Source organism: Bos javanicus, chromosome 4, assembly GCF_032452875.1.
Source record: "Bos javanicus breed banteng chromosome 4, ARS-OSU_banteng_1.0, whole genome shotgun sequence".
In the NCBI taxonomy this organism is placed as follows: Eukaryota; Metazoa; Chordata; class Mammalia; order Artiodactyla; family Bovidae; genus Bos; species Bos javanicus.
Window position 1 is genome coordinate 73,581,518 of NC_083871.1, and position 15,151 is coordinate 73,596,668.

At 36.1% G+C, this 15,151-nt stretch overlaps 1 long non-coding RNA gene across 4 annotated transcripts in view; it reads left to right on the forward strand.

The window, feature by feature from the left end:
* Positions 1-14,455, forward strand: part of LOC133246262 (uncharacterized) — a 508,266-nt gene extending 493,811 nt beyond the window's left edge. For all 4 annotated transcript variants that reach the window (XR_009735984.1, XR_009735987.1, XR_009735983.1 and 1 more), the window contains 2 exons: positions 13,068-13,236; positions 14,116-14,455. This is a non-coding gene — a long non-coding RNA (uncharacterized LOC133246262). The remainder of the gene's footprint in view (positions 1-13,067; positions 13,237-14,115) is intronic.
* The last annotated feature ends 696 nt before the right edge of the window (positions 14,456-15,151 follow it).

Genomic DNA, 15,151 nt, shown 5'->3' on the forward strand with positions numbered 1-15,151 from the left:
CAAAATGATTCTGTATAACAAAGGATGTATTACATCATTATTTACCATAGCCAAGATATGAGAACAAAGTATCTATCATCAATGGATGAGTAGATAGGGAAACTATAATACACATACATATACCATTATATATAGTAATATTGCTGCTAAGTCTGCTAAGTCGCTTCAGTCGTGTCTGACTCTGTGCAACCCCATAGACAGCAGCCCACCAGGCTCCCCCGTCCCTGGGATTCTCCAGGCAAGAACACTGGAGTGGGGTGCCATTTCCTTCTCCAATAGTAATATTATTTAGCCATAAAAATAATAAAATCTCACCATTTGTGACAACATGAATGGACCTTGAGAGCTTTATACTAAGGGAAATAACTCAGAGAAAGACAAGTACCCTATCATCTCTCTTTTATATGGAATCTAAATAATAAAGACTAAACAAGCTTATAGATACAGAGAATGGATTAGTGGTTGCCAGAGCCATGGTGTGAAAGGTGAGAGAAATAGGTGAGCTGTCTTCATTTTTTTCTTAGTTTGAATAAGTTTAATTAAAAATTATTAAATTGTACCATAATAAAGTAGATTTAACAAAACATTATGTTGAAATTTGACCTCAGATGTTCGGTTTATCAGTTTGCTTTTCTTTGGTTTCTTAGATCCTTGAACTTTGGGTTACCAGAAATGTAGCTTTGGGGAATAAATATTTTAAAAGTCTTAACAAAATATATGATGGAATGCTGACATGCAGAATGTCTTAGAACAATATATAATGAAATGTTGCTATCTATGGAAGGCACCTACTTTCCATGAAGTTGCACAGCAATATTGTGTGCACAGAGCTACCTGGATAGGGGTTCATGTAGCATTGTTCTGGGCTCCTGTCATGATTTAAGGGAAGCTTTCACAATGTCCAGAGCTCTTGGTGTCCAGCGAATGAAGGAAGGGGATGTCCTCAAGTTCCTTACAGTGGGAATACTCTGAGCTGGCATGGATCTTGACTTCCATATGGAACACTACATCTACAAAAGGAAAAGTAATAATGTCTTACATCATAAATCTGAAGAAAATCTGAGGGAAGCTTCTGCTAGAAGCTTATGCCATTGTTCGCAGGAAAAACCTGACTGATGTCAGTGTCATTTCCTCCAGGAATACTGACCAGAGAGTTGGGCTGATGTTTGCTGCTGCCACTAGAGCTACTCATATTGCTGGCTGTTTCACTTCTGGAACCTTCATTCACCAGATCCAGACAGCCTTCTGGGAACTGCTAGCCTTCTGAGAACAGCCTTCAGGAGGTTACTGATCCCATTAGACCACCAGCCTCTCACAGGGATGTCTTATGCTAACCTGTCCACCTTGCTCTGTGTAACAGAGACTCTCTTCTGGACTTTATGGACATTGCCATCCTAGGCAGCAACAAGGGAACTCACTCAGTGGATCTGAGTGGTGGATGCTAGCTCAGGAGGCTCTGCACATGTGTGGTACCATTTCCATGGTAGTAACACGACTGAACGACTTCACTTTGACTTTTCACTTTCATGCATTGGAGAAGGAAATGGCAACCCACTCCAGTATTCTTGCCTGGAGAATCCCAGGGATGGGGGAGCCTGGTGGGCTGCTGTCTATGGGGTCGCACAGAGTCGGACACGACTGAAGTGACTTAGCTGTAGCAGCAGCAACATCATAGGAGGTCACACCTCATCCTGAAGAGATTGCAAAGCAAAATGAGCCATTGCTGAAAAGGCAGAGTGACCAAATAGGAACTGTTCGGCGTTAATAGGCTGGTCTAGTACCTGAGTTAACTGCTATTCAATTGAGATCACAGAGGTATCTAGAGGTTCAGCAGTCCCTATGGCAGGCGGAGGTGCTCAGCCCATCACTGAAGACTGGTCTGCAACCCATACTGCTTAGGTCACTGAATGGATAGGTACAAGCCTGAGTAGCCTGAAGTGGTTCATTCAGACTTTAAAATAGAAAATATAAAATAGAAATAAGTGTGAGAGAAAGTGTTTCTTTAAAAAAAAAAAAAAGGAATTCATGCACATATAGAAAAAAAACACCCCTGAACTTTCATTGTTCTATCACTCCTGAACAAAACTACAGTGATCATTGTCTTACCTAACTGATGTTTGTATTACTTTAAAATCACATATGTTAATAGAAGCTGTTACATCTTCTCATGTGCACCTCCTTATGCCAAGATTATGATTTTTAATCTCAATTGCAAAAAAAAGTGAACTGGTGTCTCTTAGAGAAGATTTTATTCTATTCTTGGACAGAGATAATTCATGGGCATAAAATGTTCTATCATTGCCAAAAATAAGGGAAGTTTAAAAAATATATCAAGACAATTACTAAATAGATGCATAATCTAGCTGAAGGAGTTGGTCATCAGCTAAGAGAAAAAAATGTAAGCTTGAAATCTTAAGTAATGGAAACTTTTCAAGTCTATTAAAGGCCATAAGTTAAAAATGAAACTTAAAAAGTGAAAATGAAATACACACTGGAGTAGTTGTAATGCCAAAAATGGAAAACCTTGATAGATGGTAGATGGTTGGTTTTTTATTGATTTTAGTACATTTTTATTGATTTTAATAATTTTAGTACATGTATATATATTCTACATATACATATATTTTTGCAATGTTTAATTATAATTATACATATATACGTATACATATATATATACACACACATATATATAATTATTACTGATAAGCAAGATAGAAACATATGCCTAAAAGAGGAAGTCAATATAAATATTTTTTTACTTTTTCCTGCATGTACAAATTAAATATGTATATATGTGAGTGTCTGTGTATAATCAGAATCTAAAAGAAAGAATGAAGAGGATTAATTTTGAGTAGCCACATATTCTCTAACGGTAAGAATTCTGCTGAGAGGTCTACAAGATAAGACATTGTAGCAGATGCCTGCTAAGTCACTTCAGTCGTGTTCGACTCTGTGTGACCCCGTAGACAGCAGCCCATCAGGCTCCCCCGTCCCTGGGATTCCCCAGGCAAGAACACTGGAGTGGGTTGCCATTTCCTTCCCCAATTCATGAAAGTGAAAAGTGAAAGTGAAGTCGCTCAGTCGTGTCCGACTCTTCGAAACCCCATGGACTGCAGCCTACCAGGCTCCTCCATCCATGGGATTTTCCAGGCAAGAGTACTGGAGTGGGGTGCCATTGCCTTCTCCCAGCAGATGCCTATTTACCAAATAATTTCAGCTCATGATGGCTAGGTGGGAAGGTTATCCATCAGTTGATCAATTCTGGTGGTCATATGCGTTAATTATTATAACATCCTACTTCAGGATGCTAATTTAGCCAGATGTTCTAAATGGAAGAATTACTGTATCAGATTCAAACCTTCATTTTCTAGTGGATAAAATGGCTGGATGAGCATTCAAGTGATCTTAAATTACAGATAAAGCCAACAGAAGCTTTTAAGCATAATAAAAAATTTGTATAGGTAACTATACTAATATTATAACCTAAGTAACACTGACCATTTAGAAAGTAAATAACAAAAAAATAAACAGTATTTCCTGGAATTGAAGAAAAAGAATAGGATTTGCTCAGTGCAACAAATCAAGTCATCTGAGTTTTGCCAAGAATCACTTAGTCCTTAATCCAGAACAAGCAATGACGTTTAACCTGTGGTAGAATTCTTGCTATTTTGAAGTGAGAAATTTTTTGTTAATCTAGGAGGCTTCCAAAATAAATATCTAGTTAAAATGCTAAGCCTCAGGAGGATATAAAAGTAGGAATAATAATAATATAATAATAACATGAATGAATAAATATTATAAACACACACATTAAAAATAAATGTATTGCTAATCAGCATCCTAATGAACACTTGAGGGAGACCCTGAAAAGATTTCCAGGGCTCTGTCTTTATGTTGTTCACTTTTCTTTCCTGTGAACACTTAGACACTTGGATTCTCAGTCTCCTCAACTCGGAGAGTCCATGAGCCCTCTACTTTCTCTCTCTTTGTGCCATGACCTAGAAACTCTCTTGAAGGAATAAAATAGGGCACTTGTAGGGATGACTTCTTTTGTTTTCTGTCTGCCAACAATCAGTGCTTTTTCAGTTGTTACCCAGTGTTTTTGAAAACATTTGATTCATATATTTTGTCTATGTTTTTGCAGAAATGGGAGGAGGATCTATTCTGTCCCTTTTATTCCATCTTGTCCACAAGCAAGAGAATGCATGTCTGCTTAATATTTTCTTTGACAAATTGAGAAGTACACAAAAAAGCATTTTTGACTATCATGGCTTTCTTCGGAAAGAGCACTTGTCCATTTGAGTTGAGAGTTGTAACAATCTCCCTCTTTTCATGGAATACAATTTTTACTTGAAAAATTAACTGACAGACAAAATATGGCTTTGAGTATTTGGCACACATTTACTTTAAAATAAAAGAAGTCATCTTGTCACTTCAAAGAAAATCAACTGGTACTATTTGTTGGCAATGAAAAATTCATGCTTTTAAGAGAAAATTAGAATTCAGGAAAAATTGAGATAGCCACCGTGAGTTCGAGAGATTCCCAATCTTTACAGAGTTTTCAGATAAAGGTGTTGGTGATATTAACAAATATATTTTTATAAAATATGTTAATATTTGAAAGAATGGCATAACTCAGTGAGCCAGTATTTTTCAAGCAATCAATGTAGAAAACTGATCCATTTTCTATAAGAAGAGACCAAAGTGAAAAATAGAACCGTTCAGTGTAACAGAGTATAATGTAAGAGAATGTAGCAATGTGTGTTGACTCAGTTTCAGAATGCACACTGCAGTAAAGTTTTAGTAGACAATCACTTGTCAAATTTTGGTGTCAGTGTCAAGAAGAATGGAATATCTGAAGTTTTCTGAAAAAAATCTATTAAAATAGTCCTCTTATTTCCAACTACATATCTGTGTGAGTCTGGATTTTCTTCGGATACTTCAACCAAAAGGCCATAATATTACATACCGCATTCAGAAGCAAATATGAAAATCTAATGTCTGACACCATAGACGTCAGGTAAAGACTTGTGCCAAGATGTAAAATACCACCACTCTTCTCATTATTTCTTGGGAGAAGATGTAGTTATTTTCTACTAAAATATATTGTTTATTTGAACATATTTTATTTTTTAAATGAATTAATTTTAATTTCTTACATGGTTATACATAACAACTTAAACAAAACATCTTGAGATTCTCAATATAGGAATTCAGAGACCAGAAATTTTTGAGAACTGCTTCTCTAATCATTGTGATATTTTCAGCTATAACTAACACTTTAACTGACTGTATGCGATGTTATCAAAGTTTTGCTGATATACTCATGACTCTCAAAAATTCTCACAATTGGACAATGAGATAAATATTATAATCTCTTTTTTATAGGTGTGAGAAATGAGGCACAATTTACTCAAACTCATGCAGATATTAAGTGGAGGAAATCAGAATTTGGATATGGCTGAATTTGGAGCCATATGGTGGTATGGCTCCATAGTCTGTACTCTGACACCTCATTTTATATTCCTATGCTATGTTCTGTCTAAATCTTGCAGTGCTTTCAATATTACAAAGAGTTTATATTAGAAGTATTTTCTTGTTATTGTTCAGTCATAAAAGTATTGTCTGACTCTTTGTGATCCCATGGAGTATATCATGCCAGGCTTTCCTGTCCTTCCCTATCTCCCAGAGTTTGTTCAAACTCATGTCCATTGAGTTGATGATGCTATCTAACCATGTTATCCTCTGCCACCTCCTTCTCCTCTTGCTCTCAATCTTCCTGAGCACCAGTGTCTTTTCCAATGAGTCAGCTCTTTGCATCAGGTGGCCAAAGTATTGGAGATTTGGCTTCAACATCAGTCTTTCCAATGAATAGTCAGGGTTGTTTTCCTTTAGGATTGACTGGTTTGATCCCCTTGCTGTCCAAGGAATTCTCAAGAGCCTTCTCCAGCATACCACAATTCAAAAGCATCCATACTTCAGCACTCAGCCTTCTTTATGGTCCAAGTCTCACATCCATGCATGATTACTGGAAAAAACCATAACTTTGACTATATGGAACTTTGTTGACAAAATGATGTCTCTGTTTTTTTGTTTGTTTGTTTGTTTGTTTTTTAAAAACACTGTCTAGGTTTGTCACAGCTTTCGTTCCAAGGAGCAAGTGTCTTTTAATTTCATGGCTGCAGTCACCATTCACAGTGATTTTAGAGGTCAGAAAAATAAAATCTGTCACCATTTCCACTTTTACACCATCTATTTGCCATGAGTAATGGGAGCAGATGCCATGATCTTAGATTTTTAATGTTGAGTTCCAAAGCAGCTTTTTCACTCTCCTCTTTCACCTTCATCAAGAAGCTCTTTAGTTCCTCTTTACTTTCTGCCATCAGAGTGAGATCATGTGCATATCTGAAGTTGTTGTTTCTCCTGGCAAACTTGATTCCAGCTTGTAATTTATCCCACCCGGCATTTTGCATGATGCACTCTGCATAAAAGTTAAATAAGCAAGGTGAGAATATACAGCCTTGTCATAGTCTTTCAAAATTTTGAAGCAGTCAGGTGTTCCATGTCCAGTTCTAACTGTTGCTTCTTGACCTGCATACAGGTTTCTCAGAAGACTGGTAAGGTGGGCTGGTATTCCCAACTCTCTAAGAATTTTCCACAGTTTGTATGATTCACACAATGGCTTTAGCATTGTCAATGAAGCAGGAGTATATGTTTTTCTCAAATTCCAATATTTGTAGTAGATGATGCTGTGAAAGTGCTGCACTCAATATGCCAGCAAATTTGGAAAACTCAGCAGTGGCCACAGGACTGGAAAAGGTCAGTTTTCATTTCAATCCTGAAGAAAGGCAATGCCAAAGAGTGCTCAAACTACCACACAATTGCACTCATCTCACACGCTAGTAAAGTAATGCTCAAAATTCTCCAAGCCAGGCTTCAGCAATATGTGAACCATGAACTTCCTGATGTTTAAGCTGGTTTTATAAAAGGCAGAGGAACCAGAGATCAAATTGCCAACATCTGCTGGATCATGGAAAAAGCAAGAGAGTTCCAGAAAAACATCTATTTCTGCTTTACTGACTATGCCAAAGGCTTTGACTGTGTGGATCACAATAAACTGTGGAAAATTCTGAAAGAGATGGGAATACTCGACCACCTGATCTGCCTCTTGAGAAATTTGTATGCAGGTCAGGAAGCAACAGTTAGAACTGGACATGGAACAACAGACTAGTTCCAAATAGGAAAAGGAGTACCTCAAGGCTGTATATTGTCACCCTGTTTATTTAACTTATATGCAGAGTACATCATGAGAAACGCTGGGCTGGAAGAAGCACAAGCTGGAATCAAGATTGCCAGGAGAAATATCAATAACCTCAGATATGCAGATGACACCACCCTTATGGCAGAAAGTGAAGAGGAACTCAAAAGCCTCTTGATGAAAGTGAAAGTGGAGAGTGAAAAAGTTGGCTTAAAGCTCAGCATTCAGAAAACGAAGATCATGGCATCTGGTCCCATCACTTCATGGGAAATAGATGGGGAAACAGTGTCAGACTTTATTTTTCTGGGCTCCAAAATCACTGCAGATGGTGACTGGAGCCATGAAATTAAAAGACGCTTACTCCTTGGAAGGAAAGTTATGACCAACCTAGATAGCATATTCAAAAGCAGACACATTATTTTGCCAACAAAAGTTCGTATAGTCGAGGCTATGGTTTTTCCTTTGGTCATGTATGGATGTGAGAACTGGACTGTGAAGAAGGCTGAGCACCAAAGAATCGATGCTTTTGAACTGTGGTGTTGGAGAAGACTCTTGAGAGTCCTTTGGACTGCAAGGAGATCCAACCAGTCCATTCTGAAGGAGATCAGCCCTGGGATTTCTTTGGAAGGAATGATGCTAAAGCTGAAACTCCAGTACTTTGGCCACCTCATGCGAAGAGTTGACTCATTGGAAAAGACTCTGATGCTGGGAGGGATTGGGGGCAGGAGGAGAAGGGGATGACAGAGGATGAGATGGCTGGATGGCATCACTGACTTGATGGACATGAGTCTGAGTGAACTCCGGGAGTTGGTGATGGACAGGGAGGCCTGGCGTGCTGGGATTCATGGGGTCGCAAAGAGTTGGACACGACTGAGCGACTGATCTGATCTGATTAAGTTTGCAATCAGTTTTAAATATGGGAGAAAATTTACCAAATTCACAACTTTTTTGTGTGTGACAGCATTGAGTTAGCATTGAGGAATATTCATTGTTTAATTTCTAAAGAACATTCAGTGTATATTGGAGTTTTAAGACTTGTATGCTGAGTGTTAAAACAAGTAGAGTGAATAGTGAGGGCTCCTCTCCAAGTATAAAAGCTGAAGTTTTGGGGATGAGCACCATCTGGATCCCAGATATAATTTTAAAAATGATGACAAACCACATGAGAGCCTTGAGCTGTACTTGAATTCAGCATGTAGCAACCCTGTGATTTATACATCTTTTTCATTTGGGGATGATGATAGTACTTGACTGTGACAGGAGCATTTACTAAAGACTTACAGATACTTTCACTAGCAATTCCAGACAAAAGTCATTCTATTCATATTCAGACTTTCTGAATCAGTTAAGATTTATAAGACTTGGGTATCTTTTGATTTAGTCTCACTTATAAAGCTGAGATACAGAAAATCAAATTAAGAATATTCCCAATAAAGTATCAAATGAATACTTTGTTCTTGAGGGATTCATGAGGATATATTAAGAAGTGAAATACCAGGTATACAACTTAGTTTCAAAATACCAACCCACCGTGTGTGTGTGTGTGTGTGTGTGTGTGTGGAGAGGAGCTTCCCAGATGGCACTAGTGGTAAAGAACTTAACCTTCCAATTCAGGAAACAGGAGAAATGCAGTTTGACCCCTGGGTCAGGAAGATCCCCTGGAGGGGAGAATGACAGCCTACTCCGGTGTTCTTGCCTGGAGAATCCCATGGACAGAGGAGCCTCACAGGCTACAGTCCATAGGTTTGCAAAGAGTCACACATAACTGATGTGACTTAGCACACACACGTTGTTTGTAAAGGAAAGACAAAGTATGTATAGCCAAATGGTACCACTGATTAATCTAGATAGAGTGTGTAGATGCTTATTGATTGTACTATCATTTCAAAATACTTTTCTGTGTAAATGAAAGTTTTTACAGTAAAATTTAGGAATGAGAGAAAGAACTCCATGTGAAAACTAGGATTGAAAACAGAAGCAAATGTAGTTTTTGAAGTATGCTTCCTTGTATTGTGTTCAAGGCCACAGGGAGTCACATGGGAGCTCCTTGTTAGAGTTCTTAACATTCCTTTTATATTTACTTGGAAGGGCATTGAAAGTAATTTTCTATAAACAAAGTGTATGCTTAGTTTTGAATCCTTAGATAGAAATCTTTTACCTATACTATCAAGTAGGTGTTAATAACACTTAATATCTCTTATTTCATAGATATCAGCCACTTTTGACTTAGAGAATCAATACATTGTAGTAGTAAGAAATGGGGCTCAAATTTCTTTGGTTCTGATCTTGTGAGTCCTTGGGCAAGCCATTTCAATTCTATGTGCCTGTTTACTAGTCTGTAGAACTGAGATAATTATAGAAGCTACCTCATAAGAAACTTGTGAGAATTCCTTGAATTAACATATGCAAACATCTTAGACCCTTTCTAGCAGCATGGTAACACTTCAATACATATTAACTGCTTCTGTTGTAATAAGCAAAGAGCTTAGGCAGTCACTGATCAGTCACTAATATCACTTACTTAAAAAGAACTAAAAGTCTTATACATAGAATCAGACCTTGAACTCCTTGAGTTCAGCATTTCAGTTAAATGTAACTAGAGCTTGTATGATTTCAGTTCGGATGTTCAATTAACTATATCTTCCATCTTCATGTATGATCATTAGGCAGTTTTAGCTCTTGTAATTGCAACTCTCAACTTTGTTAGCCTTAAAAAAAAAAGATAAGCAGATCAATTACCTTAGGCATGACTTATCTTCACTCTTTTTTGACAGTACTGGGTCCAGTTTATATTTGCCTGGTATTTAAGATGCTTTATCAAAAAAACCTGGGTTCCTAGCATCAAATTTTCAATCAGTTTAATGCTGGGGTCCCTTGTGTTTGTCTCCCAGAGAAGTTGCTGAGCTGCCCCACACCTTAGTATCAAGTACTATGCTAAGTGCTTTATTTACATTTTCTGTACAGAAAACTTACGAAGTTGGCTATGTCATACCTAGTTCACTTAGGAGGAAAACTTGTGTAGAGAGTTGAGTAATGTGCTGAAGGTTGCACGCTAGCAAGTGGCAGATAGAGATTTGAAGGCAGGCTGACCATCTCATTCCCTGAAAGTTATTAGCATCTCTGTCTTAGCCTCAAGGAAAAGCATTGAAACAATCAGATCCATCAGTAAAGCTATTCACAACACTAGATTCAGAGCAACTGGGCCATTTTGGTATGACCTTGCAACAGGTAAGACAAGAGTGTGAGAAATAATATTCTTTGGAATACTATAAAGAAGGGATTGAATCTTTCACTGGCCACTTTAGCAGCTTCATCTGGGAGAGGTTCTTCAACCCTTGTGTACCTAATTTCTTCCTCAAAAATAAAAATAGAATCATCTGTGCAGGAGGAATGAATTAATAATATATACACAGCTCATGACATATAATAAGCACTCAATATATGTCATCTTGTTCTTTAGACTGGGAACTAGTTTTACTTTGATTAAAAGTAGTCATTTTCCACTAGAAAGCTCTTTAAAAAAGACATTTATGCTCAAGATTTCTGTAAGGCTGATCGTATGTTGGCCCCTTCATGGTGAATGCCAGATCATTGTATATGATCCTTAGAGAAGTGTAATATGAAGTAATATCCACATAGGAGACATCCTCTAGAGAAAAATATTCCTACAGACTAATACTAAGTTCTGGCACAGAAGCAGCATTCCTGAAGCCTTCCATGGATACAAGGGTGTTTTTCAGAGACTTTCATGGCAAAGCTATGTTCTGACTCCCAACTCTGCAATCAGTTGTTCATCTAAAGTGTTTCCTTCTTCATGATCATGGCATTAGGGTAATTGATTGGCAGCTTTTTCTTTCCTATTGCTGGGTTCTCTGCTTATAGATATTCTCCCTCTGGATAAATAATATTCTAAATGGAAATTTTCATGAAAAAATTATACAATTTTATTTATACAAGTATTTATAAAATCAATATGCCTTGTATTTTGTTCTCAGAGTGGCACCAGATAATCTTATTCATTTTGAAAATGTTAATCCTTATGAATAATCTCCTTAAAAATGGGGATATTAGTAATCATATGTTAGAACTGATCAGACTCAATAATTAGAATTCCTAAAATATTTAATTCAGGTCTATTTGATGGTCATTAACTCATTTCCATCAAATTAAATTATCTTCCAAGGGATAGTTTTAAACTGAAATGAGACTGAGCTGAATAAATTAGCTGAGAAGTCCCTGAACCGGACAAAGGGTGAGCCAAGAGTTAATATTGTTATAATTATGTTTAAGAAGGTGGGAGAAGGCGGCATGTGGTGTGATGAAAAGCTTTCTTGGTGAGTCAAAAAACACCTCAGAGTAGACATGTATCTGTAAAAATATTTGATGATTAAAATAAATTGACTTGAGATTAAAATGCTTTTGGCAGTCTCAATAGTAGAGAGGTTGGTTATACATCCAACTGCATAAACTGAATACTCATTGACTTCTAGGGAATAGAATATTTAAGAGTAGATGATTATATTGTCCTAGTTAAGAAAATTCATAGTGAAACCAGAGATTCACAATATACTTATCTATTGATATTACTTATTTTCTTTAACTTCACATCTAGGTGTGAAATAATCATTTAATATTCATTGTATAGTAAAGAATTTGGCTTTGCTCAAAGAAATATCTTGCTTTTGCCCTTGGTTTCTGAGATATCTATTTAATACCTGATAGGAGCATCTTTGTTTGAGGTGGGGGCTGGCTACACTGGATGTTGGGGTCAGGTCATCTATACCCAATGGCTTGAGGATGGGGGCTGTCCCCACTATAAAGACCAACAGTGTGACCTAGAGTGGCAGCTTTGGCTCTTTTGGTATCAGTTGACCTAGAGACTGGTTCAGCCGCGTGAGCAATCAACCAACGATATCTGTGTATTAAAGCTACAGCGGAAAGTATAGAGACAGAATTTTGGTTGTGCTTCCTTGTTTGGCAAAATCTTTGCCCATTGTTACATGTCATTTCCAGGAAAGCAGAATGCAAGTTTCATGTTTGGAATCCTACTAGACTCTGCTTTATGTGTTTCTTCCTTTGACTGTTTGCAAAATTTGTATTTTTCACTTTAATAAACAGTAGCCATAAATATAAGATTTCAGGGAGTTCTATGAAAATTCTTGAACCTGAAAGTGGTTTTAGAATCCCCCTGAACTTGTTAGAAATTGGAACAGTGTTGGAAACTATGCTTTCACGCTTCAGAATTTGACTATTTCTAGGCATTCTTAATAAACATTATAAGCATTGTTAAATCCTGAATTGCCTTCTGAATTTTCTCAGCCTAAATTATATTTAGTGCAGTTTTATTGTTATTTTGGAAGTGTCCTATTTCTTAAGAAGAGATAAACACTCAAGTAATAGAATATATATTGGCTACTTACCATATATTTCTGGCTGATATATATAATTATTTTATTACTCTAGGTATTTTATTGTTAGGTATATGTCATAGTTTTAGCCATGCTCTGCCTTCTGAATAGACTATTCAATATAAACAGTACATTTTCCATTTAGTGATACAACATAAATATTTGGGTACAGTAGTTACATTCTAGTCCACATCCATCTCAATTTTTGTGTTTTTACCATGGGTTAAATCAAGCACTTTTTGATTGGTACTTTTTCCCCAGTCTAATTTTCCCTAAGGCTGTCTTAGTGACTTAAGAATAGTAACTAATTATTTTGTTGTGTCCTCATCAATTGTACAAATGAATTGAACCACCCAAGAAAGTTGGTTTCATTTGATTAGTTCCAACTCATTCTGTTTCAGCTGTGATCAATTCTTGGGAAGTGAGCTTAGAGAGACCACCTCTCCTGTGAAGTACAACACTGCCTTCTCTACTGGGGGAACATACGTTCTATCACAGTTTTATCTTAAATCTATTATTAACAAAACCTTGCACTGTGGGCTTCAGCCTAAGGCAGACATTTATAAACAGGTAAGAAAATGAGGAATGGAAATTGAAACAGAGCCTTTGAGGACAACTGCATAAATGGTAGCACTATAGTTATCGAATTATTAAAATTCAATTAAGGAAGGTGGGTCACCTGATCTTTCTGTGCATGAACTATTTAATTATGGAGTCTGTTTCTGATATCAAATATTTCTAGACTCTGAAACTTTAACAGTGTGCTGTTTTATTTAGAAAGTATAATCCAGAGATTTCATGGGCACCGTTGTTTCAAAGGAACATATATAAGAAATAATTGCACTGTTCTGCACCAGTTATCCAATCTCTAATGCAAACTTACTGGATAAATTCATCTGGTATCTTTCAAAATGTAACAAAGTGTTTGAAAATTATTCCTGAAACCTTTTGAGTATTTTATAATTTTTATTTAAAATGCTCACTAACAGAAATAATCTGAATGATTCCACAATACAGGAGAAAAATCTTTCTTTGAAACATGTCCATGCTTATAATTTTTTTAATCCTTAAATCATAAGGAGAATTTAGGATTTTGGTTCTATTTTTTAAGAAATAGCTAATCTGGCATATGCAATAAAGTTTGCTGTAATTCTTCAATAAGAAAACTGCTTAAAAGGAGATGAAGAATGCTCTGAAGCAGGAAAAAAAACTTTTGGAAAATAGTCTACCTTTATAATTATACTTTTAATGTCAGTGACACCATTATTTTTTAAAATGCCACCATTCACTTTGTTACCATTGAATTCTAACACCTTATATTTAGTAACTTACTTATTCCTCGAAAAAGGTGTGTGTGTGTGTGTGTGTGTGTGTGTACTCAGTCATGTCTGACTCTTTGACCCCATGGGCTGTAGCCCGCCAGTCTCCTCTTTCCATGGTATTTTCTAGGCAACAATACTGGAGCAGATTGCAGGGGATCTTCCTGAACCAAGGGTCAAACCCACACCTTTGTATCTACTGCATTTGGAAGTAGATTATTCATCACTACGTGATCTACACTTCAGGCAGATTCTTTAAAACTACCAAGGAAGCCCTATATAATATGAAATATTTATTAATATCCTCATTTTATAGCTGATAAAATTTAAACTCAGATGGTTTTAGTAACTTGAGCAAGTAGATCTATGATACATAAAAATTAAAAATTCAGTAATTTCTGGAGAATGTTGAGACTATAAATCATTTACTGAACGAGAAGAATAAATGAAGAATGAATGAACAAATGAAGTTAGTGTCAAACTCATTGTATCTTACATCTGAATAATAATAGCAATTATGAAATATTTTTGGGCTGTTTTAGGAACATTATATATAAAATATTCCTACTGATGTCATTAATCCATTTAGACATAAAAAAGTAAAAAAATGTTAACAAGTTAACATCAAACATATCAATTTTTAAAATCCAATTCTTAATAAAAATTTTCAATTATATGGAAAAATGTAGAATATAAAATGACTCCCATATACTCATTACCTTGATTTAACAAATACCAACATTTTGCCACATTTGCTCTTTCACTTTCTTGCTGAATAATTTTAAAGTAAATTACATATATATTGAGAACATCTCAAACCTAAATATTTTTGTACCAATTCTAAAATGGGACATTTTCTACCATTAAAATATCAGAAAATATCATGAAATCATTAATATTAATATTATCATTAACAAAAGTTCATCTATTACATTTTAAAATTTCACCAATTAGTCAAAAATGTTTTATAAAGTTCATTTGTTTAAGATCCAGTTAAGGTAAAGCATTGTTTTTAGTTGCTATATTTCCTTAATCTTGTTAGACTGGGCACCTTTCCTCTCCTACCCTCTCCCCATCTTTTTTTGACATTGACTTATTGACGAATGGGTCCTGCTTATTTATCCAACTGCTTCTTCCACCTCATAGTGTCATCTAACTTGTTTTTG